The sequence below is a fragment of the Plutella xylostella genome, chromosome 9, assembly GCF_932276165.1.
Source record: "Plutella xylostella chromosome 9, ilPluXylo3.1, whole genome shotgun sequence".
Taxonomy (NCBI): domain Eukaryota; kingdom Metazoa; phylum Arthropoda; class Insecta; order Lepidoptera; family Plutellidae; genus Plutella; species Plutella xylostella.
The window spans coordinates 11,920,000-11,937,689 of NC_063989.1; positions in this window are offsets into that span (position 1 = coordinate 11,920,000).

Consider the following 17,690-nt stretch of genomic DNA (forward strand, 5'->3'; position numbering starts at 1 on the left):
AGTGCCAATTATTTGTGGGCCAACAGTTGGAGATGTATATTTTAATTATAAATACTTACCAAATAACATCCTGTTGGTACATTTAAACACGCGAATGCGATGGCGTAGCGCCGTGATGTGAATTTGTAGTTTGTAAAGCGTGTTGTGGTACCAACATAGCGGGGGGGCCACTCACTACATTCACGAACGAACGAACGAACCAAGAATAAAACATGCAATCGGAAAGAGCTGTGGTTAGCGGAGCGCTGTGGAGCTTCAGAAAAACAAAACTGCGGCGGCAATCACGACTCTAAAGTACCTATAATTATGTTTTTTAATCTCAGATTTAGTATCTGAAAATGACGATCTGTCTGATTGACGGTTTAGAAAGGTTTACCGATTAATTGACGTATCGTTCTATTGTCGGGACTATCGACTGTTGATGAACCATTCAGAATATCAGAATCTTTAAGTTTAGTATCTGATATTAAAAAACAGACTCAACACTCAATCATTTACTGCATCAAGAGACTCTACGTTGTATTAAGCGAGCCGTCGATTTAGAGAGTACCCCCCCCCCCCCCCCATGTTGCCTGCAAGCCTCGCGCCCCGGACCGTTCCCGGAACAAAACCAGAGCCTCTTGTTGAGCTGATTGCATTTTTAAGATCCACTTGTTAATAAGTAGGTACTTCTTCTTCTGTGTATAACAAACACTAGTGACTACGTTTTGGCACAGTCGCCAACAATAATAATATTATTCGAAAAGCGATTATTTTTTCACGCGAATTTTCATTAGTTTTAAAATAAAACTGGTTCAGAATGACCCCTAATGCATGTCTAATAATTCTGAAAAGTTTTCATAGATTTCTCTATAGATAATAATGAATTATCTGTTAGTATAAAAATCCAAATATTTATTGCAATCATAAGTGTACCTACATTAAATCTTAAATATAGGGATGTGCTTAATACTTGTTTACCCATATTGGGCACTGCAAAGTGACAGTGTTGTCTGTCCTTATATCTAAAGAAGATAGTTATACTTATTATGTAGGTGTAGAGATTTTGTCTTAAATATAGATTCCTATCCCCTATGTGCTTACATAATGACGTCCTTGGAACTGTTTATACATAGCCTCGGGTTTCAGTGTGTCCCCACTTTACAGTAAATAGGTTCGAAGGTAAGGCTCTTGCAGTAAAAATGGAAAATTTGCTCCCGAGTGCAGTAACCCAAAAGCAAAATTTGCAGTTAAAATTTACTCTTAAAGCCCACGAAATAAGAACGGTGCAGTCTTTAGTGTTGTGCTTATCAACATATTTCCCAAACTGCGTTTAAACACAAGAGTTCCTTTTCTTGACTTTTACATAGGAAGTCACATTTTCTTAGTTATAATACATAAAGCTAAGATTATTTCAGCGGAGTAGTTACAACCGCCAGAGGCAACCGCCAATTCAGGAACAAAGAACTGGGCTTGGCTAAGTGCATACTAAGTAAATTTACAATAGTCTTAAGTCACTAGATAATTAGAAATACCGATTTAAATAAATAAATATTCTAATTCCCTTTATACGTGCACGTAGGTAGGTACTTAATAATTATAATAAGCTCATCGAATGTCAAAAACATATTATTATGGAATGTGTCTAATAGTATTGGTAGTGTAATGAAATTGAGTTTATCTCTTCAACAACCTGGAAACATTTTGCTGTCCAAAATAGCTAATACAGCCTAATAAAGTGCATTATTCTAGCGCACACCACCGCCGCCGCCGCCGCCGCCGCCAGCAAACTGTGATAATGATAAAATGCCCGGTTTCGAGTTAGAGGGCTTAACACTCGATTGAGGATTAATTCCGCTCCGCTGGTGGCCAGGAGTGGAGTCTGGACAGTGCGGCCGCTTCATAATATGTAATAATAATAATAATATGTGGGGACATCTCACACACGGCCATCCAACCCCAAGCTAGGCAGAGCCTGTGTTATGGGTATCGAACAGCTGATATATTTACACAAATACATAGATAGATAAATATTAAATATAAAAATCAACACCCAAGACCCGAGTACTAACATCTGTCTTTAAACAAATATCTGCCCCAGCCGGGAATCGAACCCGGGACCTTCGGCATAGCAGTCAGGGTCACTAACCACTACGCCATTGACCGTCATATAATTATGTTTATAAATATACGTCCGATATGTTTATAAATATGTTGTTTAAAAAATCTGTGATATACTTGCCTTAATCCGAAGGTACTAGGTAGTACGCCTAGTGCCTCATTCTGGGCTGAGCTGCTCTTACAAGGTCTTATAAGATCTTGTTGTAACGTAACGTAACGTAACGTAACGTAACGTAACTGAAACAAATAAGATGTAACTGTGCATATTTTATGTACATCGAATTGAGGAGTTGGACATTAACCTCATTTAAAAATGTATCATCATCAACTTGGATGGTACTTAATTAATCCACAATTAATTATAATTTTATCTTATTATCTTTATAATTTTATGTTGGTAGGCACCGCACTGCCTCGCTTCCCCTCGCCCATTGTCCACGGTCGGTAATGAGGCGTTATAGTAGAACACACTACCACCACTATACATACATACACACTCACATACACTCCGCTGTGAAAATAAACAAATACAGGTCAGCCTCGGTTAGTCTTGCCTTGTGACTCAGCCAAAACCATGTTTTGTACAGTCACTTTAAGGTTTCTATTTTTACTTTGATGAGACCTAATACACTCTCGTGCACTGAAAAAGTTCCGCCTGCCATTGTCGTTCCATTATGTCACTGGAATGTTTTCAGTGCTCGTGAGTGTAGTTATTCTACGGTAGACGAAAAATCTCCATGTACCCTAATAATAGACCTAAATACAAAATAATCACAGGGTTTCAACATTTTAATGGATGTTGCCTCACAAACTTGTAAGTACATAGAACTTGTATTTTTGAATAAAAAATATAGAATACGAGTTTTTTTTTTTAACCAAATTTAGTTATAAATAAAAATAATATCTATATTATGGTTTGTAAATAATCAATTTACCTATCTATCTATATGTAGCCAAAGGCTCACAACAGTTTAATCTACCGATAATTATTATATTCGCAGCATTCTACATACTCTCGGCGTCTGGTATGTGCTAAATTAGTTTCTATCACGAGCTTACAGTAACTGGTAGTCAATGATATTAGTGCTATTACGGGTAATATTGCTAATACCTAGGATCCTATTCTAGAAACATTATCAGTGTAACTCAACTGTCATGGGCTTATTTATAGATCAGTATATGGTGGACGAATTAATACATGAAAAGTTTAAAACAAAGCTTCCGATTTTTATTTTAAGTAACCTTAGTACAAGAGCATAAAAATCTATTTAGTGCTTACCCACCAAATACTTTGGAAGTGCTTTTGTTTAACTATTTTCACATTTCACAACAAACAATATAACTCGTATTTATCCGGAAAATTTCAACCTTTTCAACACAAGCAATTCAACATGCCAGAGTACATAGAGTAAATCAAACAAGTACGGAAACCGTGTTCATCTATTGTCGCCGTGTTTGTGCAATATATAGTTCTACTGAATACACGAGCAATAAGAAAATTCCTACTTCCTGAAAATAATTGAACAACGTTTACACAGTTCAGCAATTACGTCTACTTTTCTTAGAAGCTTTAAAGTCTAGGAGAAGAGGTCATCGACCTATATTCTTCAAAATGTCAACGAAAAATATTTTGAGTTACAGGAAACCGCCCCTTGTTCTTTTTACAGGTAAGAAACAGGATGGAAGCTCCGCCAGAGGAAGCGGAACTTGATTAAAAATAAAGGAGCTTTCGAGTTAATTAGAAAAGCTTTATTATCAGAGCAAGCTGCTCGTGTGGTCGGTTACGGTCTAGAGGTTAAGAAACTCTAGATTTAAATAAGATGGCTGGCATCAGTATTACCTACCTCTGTTCAGTTTGATACTTTAAAAGTCTGATTAATTCTAATAGCTGTAACCTCGTTTATACATCTACGAGTGATTAGATCTACACGATATCGTTTCACGGATATTATATCTTAAGTGATAACGAGTACCTATATCGTTCAACTACGTTCAAACAACACAGTCATAGCCACAGCTTACATTATTTGTAACAACCTTTTTTAATAAAAGAAGTCTTGCTTAGGCCATGTACTATTCCAAATCGGTCATATGGCTCGCGACACATCACACGAGTGCACATTTTAATGTAGTAGAAAAGTGGTTGCCTCACCTCATGCCTTTGGGGATATATTCGAAAGCATATACAGGAAGATAACATAATCTCACATGAAACCTCATCTGTACACAAATAGAAGCCAAAAACAAACAATTTAATAGACATTTCCCGTTTTGCTTTGCGGTTTCCTGAAAAAACAATAAATCAAAGGGGATGTTTGGGAAATAACAGAATCCTTTTATAATCCCGCATTTACGTTACTAATATAAATCATAAATGAGCAATGTATGTACCCTATAATAATATGTCCCAGAAGCTAATTTAGATATCCATACTTTATTTATAGCAATTATTATTATAAAGAAGCAAAGTTTGTAAGTTTGTGAACAACTAAATATAGCTAAGTAGATTTTGTATTTTTTTTTATTTATTGCGTTATTGTATGCATATTAGCGTACGTTTTGACCTATTACATGACTGGGAGGACCTTCTGTAATCTCCAAGCTAGGTAGGTAAGAAGAAGATAAGAAGATAAGGCTGCAACAAAAACCTCCCACCTGCATGCATTCTTAATATCAACGGACCGCAAAATAGAAAAAAAAGTTACCTTTTTGGATGACGCAACCCTATAAAGGGTGACAATTTATCTGTGCACTTCCCGTTGGCAAGTGAATGTACCCGTTGGACTCGAAACAGCCGTCCAATACATATTGGTTGAGTAAAATTTAAAAAAGCTAGTTGTTTAGTAAGTAGTGTTTCTTTTTCGCTACCATAATGGAAGTGGCCGCTATTGTCGGATACATTTCATGATACCTTATACACTGTCAAAACTGTACCCTGTAAACTGGGTGGGATATGTACTGGATACCTTGTGTTATGCATGCACACATCCTCACTAAAAGATGTAGCACATACATGTTTAAAGTTCGCACCGGCCGCGGCCATACTATTGTAATTTAACGTTTCTTCTGCCGCTATATGAATATTTCATGTGCAATTCACCCTCAAATTTTATTTGCATAGGCCTCAAATGAATAAATGTGTAACAACTTTAGGGTTTCAAAATGGCGTAGCAGAATTCTAGTCATCCTTAAAACTTAAACGGCTTTTAAAATTATTTGACTAACTTGAACGCTGGTTAAGTTTAGAAAGAGACTAAAATAAAATGTCAGACGTCACTTTAGTAAATTCTTGTAAAGTTGGTGGTAATCGGACTCCGCTTAGCATTCACTTGAAGAATAGTTTGTGAAAGTTTCAGGATTTTACTTCAGTTTAAAATTATTCGAAGATATTAGGTACTTTCCGCTGGCAGGCGAATGTATTGTAAATTCTGAAATTACGAGAAATAATAATAGCCACTATATTCGGGTGGAGTTTATCAGTGAACTTGCGTCTACTATGAAAATAACTCTGAAATCGTAGATAAAACTTCTGTTCCGTTTGATGGACAGAAGTTCTAGGAACATTTTGGTTGAGTAGGTATTTATACAGATTATTATAATATAATATAGGTAGTAGGTAAATTGACCCGCTGCCGTCAATTTCACTAATAAATTCCACCCTATATTTTGTTATGAAACTTCTCCGATGAAGACACATCGTACGCAGGCCGCCGGCAGACAGGGATTTTCATTAACTTATATTTTATAAACTTCTTTCACCTTCTTTCTTAAGTTTTACCCTCTTTTTGCTTAGTTTTTGGCTGGGTACTTTGTTTTTATTTGGCTTTGTTCTTTTATGGTTTGTTTTCCTTATAACGTAATACAGTTATTTTACTGTCCTTACATCAGATAATACTTAGTTATTTTTGAATTTCAGGTTTTTATTGTGAGGGAGAGTCAAGGACATAAATTATAATAATTTGTACGTGTGGCATTTCTTTGTCGAGGGATATCTCCAGCAGTGGTCGATTATAGACTGATGATGACAGTATATTAAAAAATTAAAAAAAACATCAATTAATAAGCCCATAATTAGCAGTAATAAACAATATTTTTGGCTGTGAGTGGACTGAGATTACTGTTCTTCGCTGGACTCGTAAGCGTAGTGGAAATTAACAGCAAAGATTAGAAAGCTAGATACTTCTTGTATGAAACTCCTCGGGATTTTATGAATGGTAATGTTAAATCGTCAACATAATTATCATGCGGAATAAAAGCTTTGGATTTTAAAAGAAAAGTGGCAGTCTACTTTCTACTCCCTTCACATCCTCTCAACATTATAAGAGCGAGGCCTTCATCGAGTTATGTTATACCAATGATATTGTAAAAGTGAAGAGGCACTAAGATTAACCTCGATTCGAAATGGATAAAAGATTTCGGATCTGCGGAGAGCAACAAAAAGGAATGATAAAAGTACTCCGGATAATCTCGGTAAATGTCATGTTATCAGTTAGTAATGCGATTGAATGCTTTCACTGGGGTTTTCACTTCTTGTTTTTTATCTATTTACTCACTATAAGTAAGTGTATACAGTCTGAGTTCAGAAACCTGACTCCTCACATGTAGCATTATCACCGAACCTAAACTTTGAATCCACAAACCTTACAAAGGAAACTTAAAAAGTTTTCCGTTCTCAACGTCTCAAAGCATGAGAAAAGTCTTCATATTTATCATTCGTGAGTGAACCTTTGCAGTACCAAATAAAATGTTAAATTTATTTTTATCAATCAATGTTTCAATGTCTATATTTTTAAAATAAGTTTTGCTGTTTTATGCACAAGCCTAAAATATGGAATCAAATAATGATAGATCATCTAATTGTAAGAGTTATTTATTGATCATTAGGCCTCTTCAAAAGCACGCCACTGGATGCGATCTATAGCTTTCCGCATCTAATCATTATCTGCCACCTTTCCACCATCTACACGGATGGAGTCCTACACTAAGTTTGTCTAATCGTGGTCTCAACTCCTTTACCCCATCGGTTATCGGTTCTTCGACAGATGTGACCATTTTATTTATATACTAACTAAACTCGCAAGGCGTGCATAGTTTTTAGTGGATGACGCTAGTCCGGACTATAAATGTCGCTCAAACAGTGGTAAATAGTAAATATGCCGTTACACTGAGGTAAAACTAAAAATAGTGCCATAAAATAAAACTTGTTGGACATTTATTTACTTTCAGTCGTAAGAGCAGTTGCTCTTGACTAGACTCGAGTCTTGCCGCAGAAGATTGGAAATAATAGGCACTACTTATAAAAGTGGTTCTTGTAAGTATAATAAACACAGTAAAATATGTACATTTATAGTGTAACCTTTCAACAGCATTAATTCCAGCGATGGTATGAGTTTTGGGTTTTCACGGCCCTTTATGATATTTAGAGCAACCATTGATGAAATATAATAATTTACTTAATAGTTATGACTGTTATGTCTACTGTCTCGTCCACAACACCATTATAAACCAATATCATAAATAGTTATAAATGCAAATGTATAAACGTGCAAGTGAAAGCTTCTACTTATCTTTTTTTAAATGAATCGCTCCAAGTGGTGTTTCTAATATAAAACAAGAGATGATCTGCCATAACCTGCTTCACGATCAATCAATAAAATAAAAAGATTACAAATGGAAGCTGCGTTCGGTATTGAAACATCTTTTTGTTCCAAGTTTTCGCGAAGGAACATCTTTTTTGTTTGATAGCAAGTCCATTAGTGCTATAGTCGTTGCATTTCACAAAACACCATTCAGTTTAGACGTCTTCATGGCTTTTTCAATGTTGACTTTGTAAACAGAGTGTGAATAACATAGTCCTGATAAATTTAACCACGTGATCCACAAATCCAATATAGTCCAATTTTGAGGCATTGCGTAGGTGTACACATTAACCGAAATAAGAAATGAATGTATTTATTTATTCTATTTATTAATTCAATTTATTATTTCACTTTATTCAATCCAATTTATTTCACATTTAAAATGAAATTAAAGTATATTTACCTATTTATTATTTCGGATCTAATTTAATTTAATTTTTGCCTATGATTTTTATATTTTGACTAACAATTTTTGACATGTTTTACTAATTCACTATGGGTGTTATATCTGAAAATAAATGTTTAATAATAATAAAATCAAACTAAAAAGTTCCTACCGAACTTATAAAAAAGTGTATTTTGCAGTGTTTTTTTTTGTGTCATACTTAATAGTATATATCCTGTGGCTTAATTTTTCAGTGCCATTTATGACTTAAAGGTACTGTATAGGAAAAAGTTTTTGCGGTTTCTGAGTTTCACTATACCTACAAAAAAAATGGCGATCTTACTTGTTCGGTACAAGGTGTTGCACAAAGGGTATACTAAGCCGAAACCTACGAGTGCATCATGTTATATCTAAGCCCGGAAATGAAATCAGAATGTCAAAATTGTTAATATTTAATGGTATTTCATAGCAAAACCATTTTTATTAAATTAAGCATGTAGCAAGCTGACAACAGAATCAAAACATGAACTTTTTATCCTTGAATTCCCAAGGGAAAACATTTTGACTCGAAGTGAAATAAGTTTTCAGAAAAAAAAACCGTGGCTAGCACGCATCTTTACGAAGCGCAGTCACAGCGGTGTCCCAGTCGGCCGATGCTGCAGGGTTCACCTGACTCTAAAACGTAAAATGGCTTTTAGTTGACACTTCGAGGGCTGTAAGTTGGCGGCCCCGAGTGACCACCACTCTGCCATTTCGGGAAATCTTCGGGAATTGACAAGCATGCGATATCGAAAAGGAATAGGTATCTAACTTAAATGTTGAATTTTTATACTAAGACCTGGTTTCTCATGATTCTGTTAGTTACAGTCTCAATAACGGATTTGCTGACGACACGTTTAAGGATTATTACCCTTGTTAACTGGATGAGTCCCACGACGAAAATCTAACAGACCATTCATAAATCCAGCATTATGTGTATCATTCACTCATTTCCCTCACACTTCACTCAATATTCTGTCATATTCATTGAAATTTGTTGTCTATGTCTCTGCGATTTCAAACAACCTCAAACAACCAAACTTTTTGGTTTTGAGGTTGCCATGGTTACTATTTCTACCGAGGTTGTTTTTTGACATCCGTCATTGATAATAATATTATTACGCCATGCCCTTTGAAAAACAATACAACGAACAAGATGGAGTGTCAGTGCAAAAGAAACTTCTCGGGAAATAACATATCAATTTCTAAGTAAGGTCTTATTTTAAAATATTTTGTTAGAAGATTTTTCACCTAATTCAATAGTTCTCATTAAGTCATTAGGTTTAACTTCTTGAATCTACCTCTGTGGTCTAGTGGTAGAAGCTCAGCTTCATCACCCAGGGATCCAGGGTTCGATTTCCAGGTAGGGCCATCAATTTGTGTTTCTATATTACGGTTCCAAGTTAGGTTAGGACATTAAATTTAAACTTTTATCTCGGTTTGACATTATATAAAACCCAGACAGTAAGTTCGCTTCATTTTTTATGTCACACAACATCTAGTTCGTATATTGTTTATCAAAGGCTCTGTTCATTTTTCCATCTTGAATCTTGACAGAATGAGTGACAAGTAAACAACCCGTTGCCTGGTTACCGGTCTTAACCAAGTCTTAGCGGAACCCCACAGCAGCAATCAAGTTTATCACCCGATCAAGGGAGTTAACCCCGTGATTTAGCATGGTGGGACACTCACTAACCTTAACGGTCCAACATGTAACCAAACCGAGGTATTTTTAACCTAACCGAATGGTGTGAAATTAGGCCTTAGGTTGGGTTGCACCATTTAACTTTAACTATAACAGACGTCAAATCTCTTGAAGATTGATCTGTCTCGCCAAGGGATTTGACGTTTGTAATAGTTAAAGTTAAATGGTGCAACCCATCCTTAGAGCTGATTCTTCAATGGTCAGATAAAAGTTATAAAAATCAGCCCTTAGAGTAATATATATATTATATTTATTTTACTAGTTATGTTGTTGTTAGTTATATAAAGGTCCTATACCTTGAATTTAGATATGTCGTCATTATAACGTCAATGACTGTTTCGTACGGTGTACGAGCCTATACTATAAGTTTTAAAATTAAATTCAATGTAATATTAAAGCAATTACTATATAGGTGCGAATTTAAAGAAAATAAAAAACTAAGCACCTATATTAGTTTATTTAATAATAAACAACTTGACGTCTTTTTCACGTAAATAGATACATACGGTCATAAAGTGAACCACAAAACTAACAGACACCGAGTTTATAATTTCCGGCGCTAAAATGAAAATAAGTATTTCTAAAGTGAAGCGAGAGCGAGCGAGCTAGACCTCGGGAGCTTCCCTCATATCCGACAAAGATAGCTGCAAAATGGATGACACAGCACATTTTAGCAAACTACTGAAATTTCGGTATAAACTCTGAAGAGTTCTCGAGCATAGTGTAAACTATATTTGCTGGCATTGCAAAAAATTATACATACATACCTAATATTTTTATGTAGATTCTCCTATAAATGTTACATAGTTATAGTATGCGAATAAGTATTATTATTAAGTACCTAGTTAGGTAAAAAGGACGTGACGAGCGAAACCTATCACATAAATTATTAAAAGGCGATAATGAAAAATCATAAAAAATATTTTTGATAAAATATAATAAGTGGATACGTGGATTGCGGATATGTAGGTAGTTTCCAATTTCTGAGGAAAACTACGTTGTTAGAGGGAAGCTGATATCGGAGTAATAAATCACAAATGGAGCAATCTGATGTTCGTTATTTGAGAACATAATATAATATATTATACCTATACATTTAGTTGGACTACACTAGCCATATGATCGGCATATTGTGGTAATTTCAGTGGATTTTAAATTCTTTGAAAGAAACTAGCAAATATTTTCATACGGAAAGTTGTGTGTAATATATATTATAGACGTTCATTTGGTGATGAATAAGGGCGCCTTGCACAACAAAGTTAATCAAAATTAAATAGTTTGTCTCCTGCTCTGACAGTATAATGTCAGAGCAAGAGGTCATAGATTTAAATTGGTTTAACTCTGATGTGCTAGACGCCCTAAATGTTCTAAATGGTGATGAATAAATAAAAACGTTTGATTTTCAGTTCGACTTTGACTATACAGTAAACTGTCATGAATATAACCCAGCTCCCACCTGTGTTATCATGACATGAACATGAACGGTGCTAAGCTGTTGATTCCAGCTGCAGCCTTAAGATTACTGTTGAATGTTGTATCCACATTTCAGCTTGAACATGAGCTGTAGCTCGAACTAAACTTCGATAAATCCGTCAGTCGAATGCCTAAAAGGAATACCTATCTACGTACTCTACGCGAAGTAAAATAAGAACGATTTGATTTTATAAGATAATTTTTCAATAAACAACATGCAAGATTCCTAAGCTTACTCTCAAATATTGGAGCTTACATTCCTTTAAACCCTGAACAGCATAAGATGGGAGGAAACATGAGCGCTATCGGCGGCGTGAGTCGCGAACAAAAGCTCTCTTTGACGGCGCTTTTATCCCGCGTAAGGCGAGACGAAGACGAGTCACCCACGTTATTGCGTTTCCGTTGACAGGCAGGTGTATATACTTATTGCATTTTGCATACGAGGTGTGAGGCAACTGCTCACATTGCTTACAAGACTTCTAAATATTATATTCCGTATTTTTTATGATCGAAGTAATAATAGATGTTACTTTGAGTTTTAGGACCGGAATCTTACCGGAATATACAGACGGTTTTAATTTGACGTGTGGACTTGTGTTGTAGTGGCGTTGAATGGCGATGAATTCGAAGTATTTTTACGAGTGCATTAAGTATCATGAGAAGTCACTATTTTTTGTTTAATTGACAGATAGAGTAACAGTTGTAAGTGATAGAAGAAAAAACCTCTGTGTTTTTAGTAAAACCAAGAACAGTATACTTACAGGAATTTCTTGTACCTTTGAAAATATTCATCATCACAACCCTTTACGTCCCCACTGCTGGGGCACGGGTCTCCTTCCAATGAAGGAAGGGTTTAGGCCTAGTCCACCATGCTGGCCAAGTGCGGGTTGATGGACCCCAACACAAGAAAGCTTGTGCTGAGAGAGTTGTCGGGTAAGTGGGCAACCCGACTGTCAGATGTTTTCAAGCCGCCCGAAGGCCTCTGACTAGGCTTAACGACTGCTGCCGAAGCAGCAACCAGGACCCACGGCTTAACGTGCCGTCCGAAGCACGGAAGCGTCCAGAAAAGAACCACTTGAAATCGGTCACCCATCCAATGGCTGACCGTGCCAGTTGTTGCTTAACCTCAGTGATCAGTTACGATCACTGAAGCCCGCTCGACTACGGACGCTTCGATTTCGATTCGATTTGAAAATATTATTATAACTTATTAGCTACGCCTACGTCTCAATGACATGGCTGACGTATAAGTAACGAACTTATAATAGAGTTAATTATAATATGATATCATTAGCGGCGCTCTACTCAATTTTGTTAGAGGTCTGGAGACAGGGTGCCCTGCGCAACCTGTTTAAATATAGGTAAGTATCCCCGTGATGCAGAGTGACATGTGCTCCTAGGCAGGGTGAAATTATATTAGTACTTAAGTGAAGGCAGTCATTCGCTCTATATAAATTTAACTCATAAAAAGTGTTTCGTATACGATGAACTTAATTGTGTTTTAAAAAAATATCACAAGAGATAACGATCAAGAGATTGTAGAAAGGCACAACCACAAGGTGCGATTCACTTGAGTTCTCGTGTTCTATGTAGAGCACCAATGCAACTGAATGTATAGTATTCTATTCTATTCTATTCTCTGTGGGGGTGTAAGTACCTGCACCTGGCTCTCTCGAGTGGAACCTTTGTGCATATCCCCAAGGTCTAAACTGCCTTCCTAAGCTTGGACCATCTCCCACCACGCTGGTCCACTGCGGGTTGGTAGGTTCACATATCTAGATGTGCTAAATCTAGATATGCAGGTTTCCTCACGATGTTTTCCTTCACCGTAAGAGCGATGGTATACATTGTACTTAAGTTAAAAGAACTCATTGGTACATGTCAGCGCCGGGATTCGAACCCGCATCTCTTGCGTGAGAAGCGGGCGCTTACCCGACTGAGCTACCACCGCTCCCAACTGAGCTACCACCGCTCGAATGTATAGTAACTGTCACATAATTTATGTTATAAACAGTAAGTATAGGGACTTGCCTAGAATATGAAATAGGTTCGAACGGGAGATATCTCGTTATGAAAACCCATGGACGTACGCTAAATTGAAACTCAATGTAAATTACATATTGCGATTCACTTCTGTAGGTGTTTACTACAAGTGTAATGAGAATACTGTGAAAGGCTCAAATGACGATTGCAGTTAAACAAATTACGTACATTAATTTGAATTGGAGCTTCGTTTATAAAGAGAACTGTTCGTCACAACGAGGTAAAACGATGTTTAATTTGAAAACAGAGAGGTAATTAATGAATTTATCATACAGTAATTAAAATTTTAAGACGTCTCGTAGATACGAGTATTATTAGGAGGTGTATTCCGTGTGTGCTCTAATTAATGTCACCCCCGTTTGTTTTCGAGTTAACATGCAAAATAATTACATATATAATATACCTACGTGTACGTACTAATAGGTACTTTACTTCTACTTGAGGTAAGCGTGCACTTTTCGGCATAAGCAATTAACGGACAGCAAGCAACGGACGCATCGCATTCAGTATTCTCCGTGTATAAATTCACACAAGTGCGTCCACTTCATGGGCATTGGCCACGCCGTTTTTCCACACATTTACGGAAAAATCCGTTTAGTCCGAAACGAACGATACCGATAGGTGGACGCTTAATTTTAACGTGTTGGTAATAGGGCATGCAATACCGCAATACCGGTATTGGGTAAGACAAAATCCACGCTTTTCTCAATACCGGTATTGAAAGTTAATACCGGTATTGAAGTAATATTTATATTAAAAATTTTTGTTATTGTTATTAGCCTTGTGCTCCTATAAACTATGAAAGCGCACTTGTTTTCAACCGTTACATGCGGTTTTTGGCCTTTGGAAACCTACTTGTTGTCCATGCGTTCTAAAATTTTAACCCTAATACTCAATTCTCGTAAAAAATATCACATAATACAGAATTTGATTGCTTTTTCTTGTTGCATTTTGCCCTATACGACCTTTAAACAAAATATATGCCATTTATAACAAGGAAGTCTAATACCGGTATTAATACCGGGATCCCGGTGTTGAGTTCTAATACCGGAACTCAATACCGGTATTGAAAATATTACCGGTATTGCATGCCCTAGTTGGTAACAGTCTCTCTATAGGTAGGTATATGAGGATTTTTTACCTCACTGTGTCCAGTAAGTATTTCTAGTCTATACGGTCTCCATCTAGTCTTATTACGGTCGTCGGCTACAAGACTAATGACTCGGGACGCTGAGTGTGAGTTATTATATGCTACACCTAGTGTGGGATTACGTTCACAAAGAGCTCAACTTTATTAGCCTCATGTTTCAACTATAACATAACTCTGGTGAAGTTTTCTGATCCATAATGAATATAATCTGAATCTGCCAAAATTAATAAATAAGTAATACCTTGTGAAGTTGTAGGGAAGAAAGATACTCGATTTCATGAAACTGAAACTATTGAATCTGTGAAATAGGACAGGTATACCTATAATTATGTCGCGGATGTAGCCCATAAAGCATCTCGTCCAACGAACGTTTCGCCTACTTTGTACACTCACGAGCAATGAAAAAGTTCCATCTGTCATTGACGTTCCATTAGTATTATATCAGTGGAATTTTTCAGTGCTTGGTGCATGTATTATGTAGTAAGGACAAGGCATAGACTTAGTATATACTAAGACTAAGACTTACCCCCTTATTCATAGAGAAGTTACAATACGTTTTAACTAATAAACTGTTTTGTCCCTCTCCGACAAAGAACAATTTGTTTCTTGACAGAGAGGGACAAAACAGTTTATTAGTTAAAACGTATTGTAACTTTTCTATGAATAAGGAGTTTAGTATATACTAAGTCTATGGGACAAGGTGAAACATTCTTAGTACTAACAGTTCATGGGTCAACCGACTCAACCGCCTGTGGATGGACCATTTTCGACTCGTCTTTGTCATGGTCTCTAATAGGAGCCGCGACGAGGGTGCGGCATGTTTGATGTCGATGCCTCATCAATTTCCTCTGATGCCGTGTCACTTTACAGACAGGGTGTTCGTTAGATAGACTGCTTTGTGATATATTTTTTAAAATGTGTAATAAATTATGTAAGAAACGTAAATCGTAAATATACACTCACGGGCAATGAAAAAGTTTGAACGTGATGTTACCGTTTTTAGTTGGTTATATCTTGATGCTCTGTTGAATGTATTTCAAAGAGTAATTTGGTGCTTTTCTTAGTGGAACCTTTTCATTGCCCGCGAGTGTATTATAATGTTTGTAAGTATATTGTAAATTTTCCAGATATTATACCGATTTATCAAGTTTTCTTAAGTAACTTTTGAATTTAAAAAAAATATGGCTGTTTATTTATGATCAAACGACTTACTTGTAAGTGTAGATCGATACATAATTATGCGAGCAGCTTTACTCGTATTCGAGGCGTTTTAGGGTAAATTGGATTATAAAACAACAAAAACCTTTCCACGGTATTTTTTATTTCTCCATTGCATTTATTGGTATCCACCAACGTGGAGTGTACCTACTAGATATTTCACCAATAACACCAGTATATTGGTAAAACGTCATGCATGATATACCAGGGGAACATATTGCGTTGAAGCCAGTTACGACACGACGGTCTAAAACCACTCTTCCAATATTACCGCCTTTCCCACTAGTTTTTGCATCTATGTAAATGTTCTAGAATATTTGTGGAGACCAAATAAACAAAAAGCCTTTAGGTGGGTTTGAGTAAATTTTTCGTAAAAACGAGACTTTACCTACCCCTCATTAGTCATTCAAACAGTTTTAAAAGCACGTACCTAATTAGATGCCACAGAAAAGTTACTCCTTAACTGCAGAAACTTTACCAATAAAAATAAGTAGGTACGAGTACCTACCTACTACCTACCTACAATAATAATACATAAAAAGTCAGATGACTAGAGATTTAAATTTTAAACAAAAAAGCAAATGAACATCATGCAAATGTCGTCACTAAATTAATTGAAAAGCCGTCAACAAGTGACGATCGTTGTCACCTCACCCTGCCTTGTTCGGGCTGCGGTGACTTTGAAACAGGGTCTTAGTAGGAATGTGGTGAAGCTTCCTGGAAGGAATTTTACTCGCAGAATGTACATGTGCTTGCTTTAGCCCTGAACTTTCACACTTGAAAACTATTACTAAAACTTGAAATAAGAACATAGTGTGTTTTTCTGTGGTTACATAGCTTTAAGTATCTACTTATTACCAAGGTAGGTAGGTATTTAACTTATATTGATCTTATTTTTGTACGTGTTGTAGGTACGATTTAGTTTACTATTGATATCATGGTAAAATAATCCAAAAATATAATTACTTAAGTACAACTTGTGAAAAACACAACATCACTCCATCTAGCGGAATATAAGGGAAACTGCTTGTAGCGTCGGTAAGCAGCGCACCACTTTACACGGATATACACACTTCAACTGCAGATGAGAGACTAGACTAGCTGTCGTAGAGGTTCCCTCGATGGTATTTAGATGACTCTTCGATATAATATTTTCATTTTTCTACAGCTACAGCCATCTAACCTACCTCCCAATACCTAGAATGAAGAAGTTTTAGTTCTTTCCGCCACGGCAGAAACGGCCATTTTTTGCGTTTGTTACTTAAAATTCTAAATTATAGGGACTGGACATTCGGTGGTAACTATATAGGTTATAAAAATTGGAATAGGGCGTAAAACATGTCAGTTTTGAAAAAAACACTTTCAAACAAAAGTTTTTTTCAATGAGGCATAATAATTCTTTTGTGCCACTGATTTCGATCATTATGACATGACAATCTTCAAAAATACTCCTTTTGGTAGAAGTTTTCATTTTCTTCAACAAGCATTTATTTTCTATGAAGTTTCCTCCGTTTAGGGTCCTAAACGACGTTTGGAATGAATGAAATATTAAAATGGAAGACTTATTCGTAGTAAAATGAAACCATTCTTGACGAAAGTTAAGAACAAAACAGAAGGGCACTCAATGTTTTTCACCGCTTTTATCAAACCTCCACTGGGATGCCTGACTGACATCACTAGACAATCTTGACATTAGAGAGGGCTAGACACATATTATATTAACTCTTTTAAACAAGAATCCGTCAGAATGAATATGGTGATGTTCTACGGCCGTACTTCTAGGTACCTACCTCTAATCGTTAGGGACGACCATAGTTTCCTATTTTATCATTGAAAGTCATTTTTTGTGAAAGTCACCTATTCCTAATATCCTGGGTAGCTCAGGCTTATCTGACTGGCAGCTGTCGACACTAGCCACCTCTAGCCAAACACCTAAAC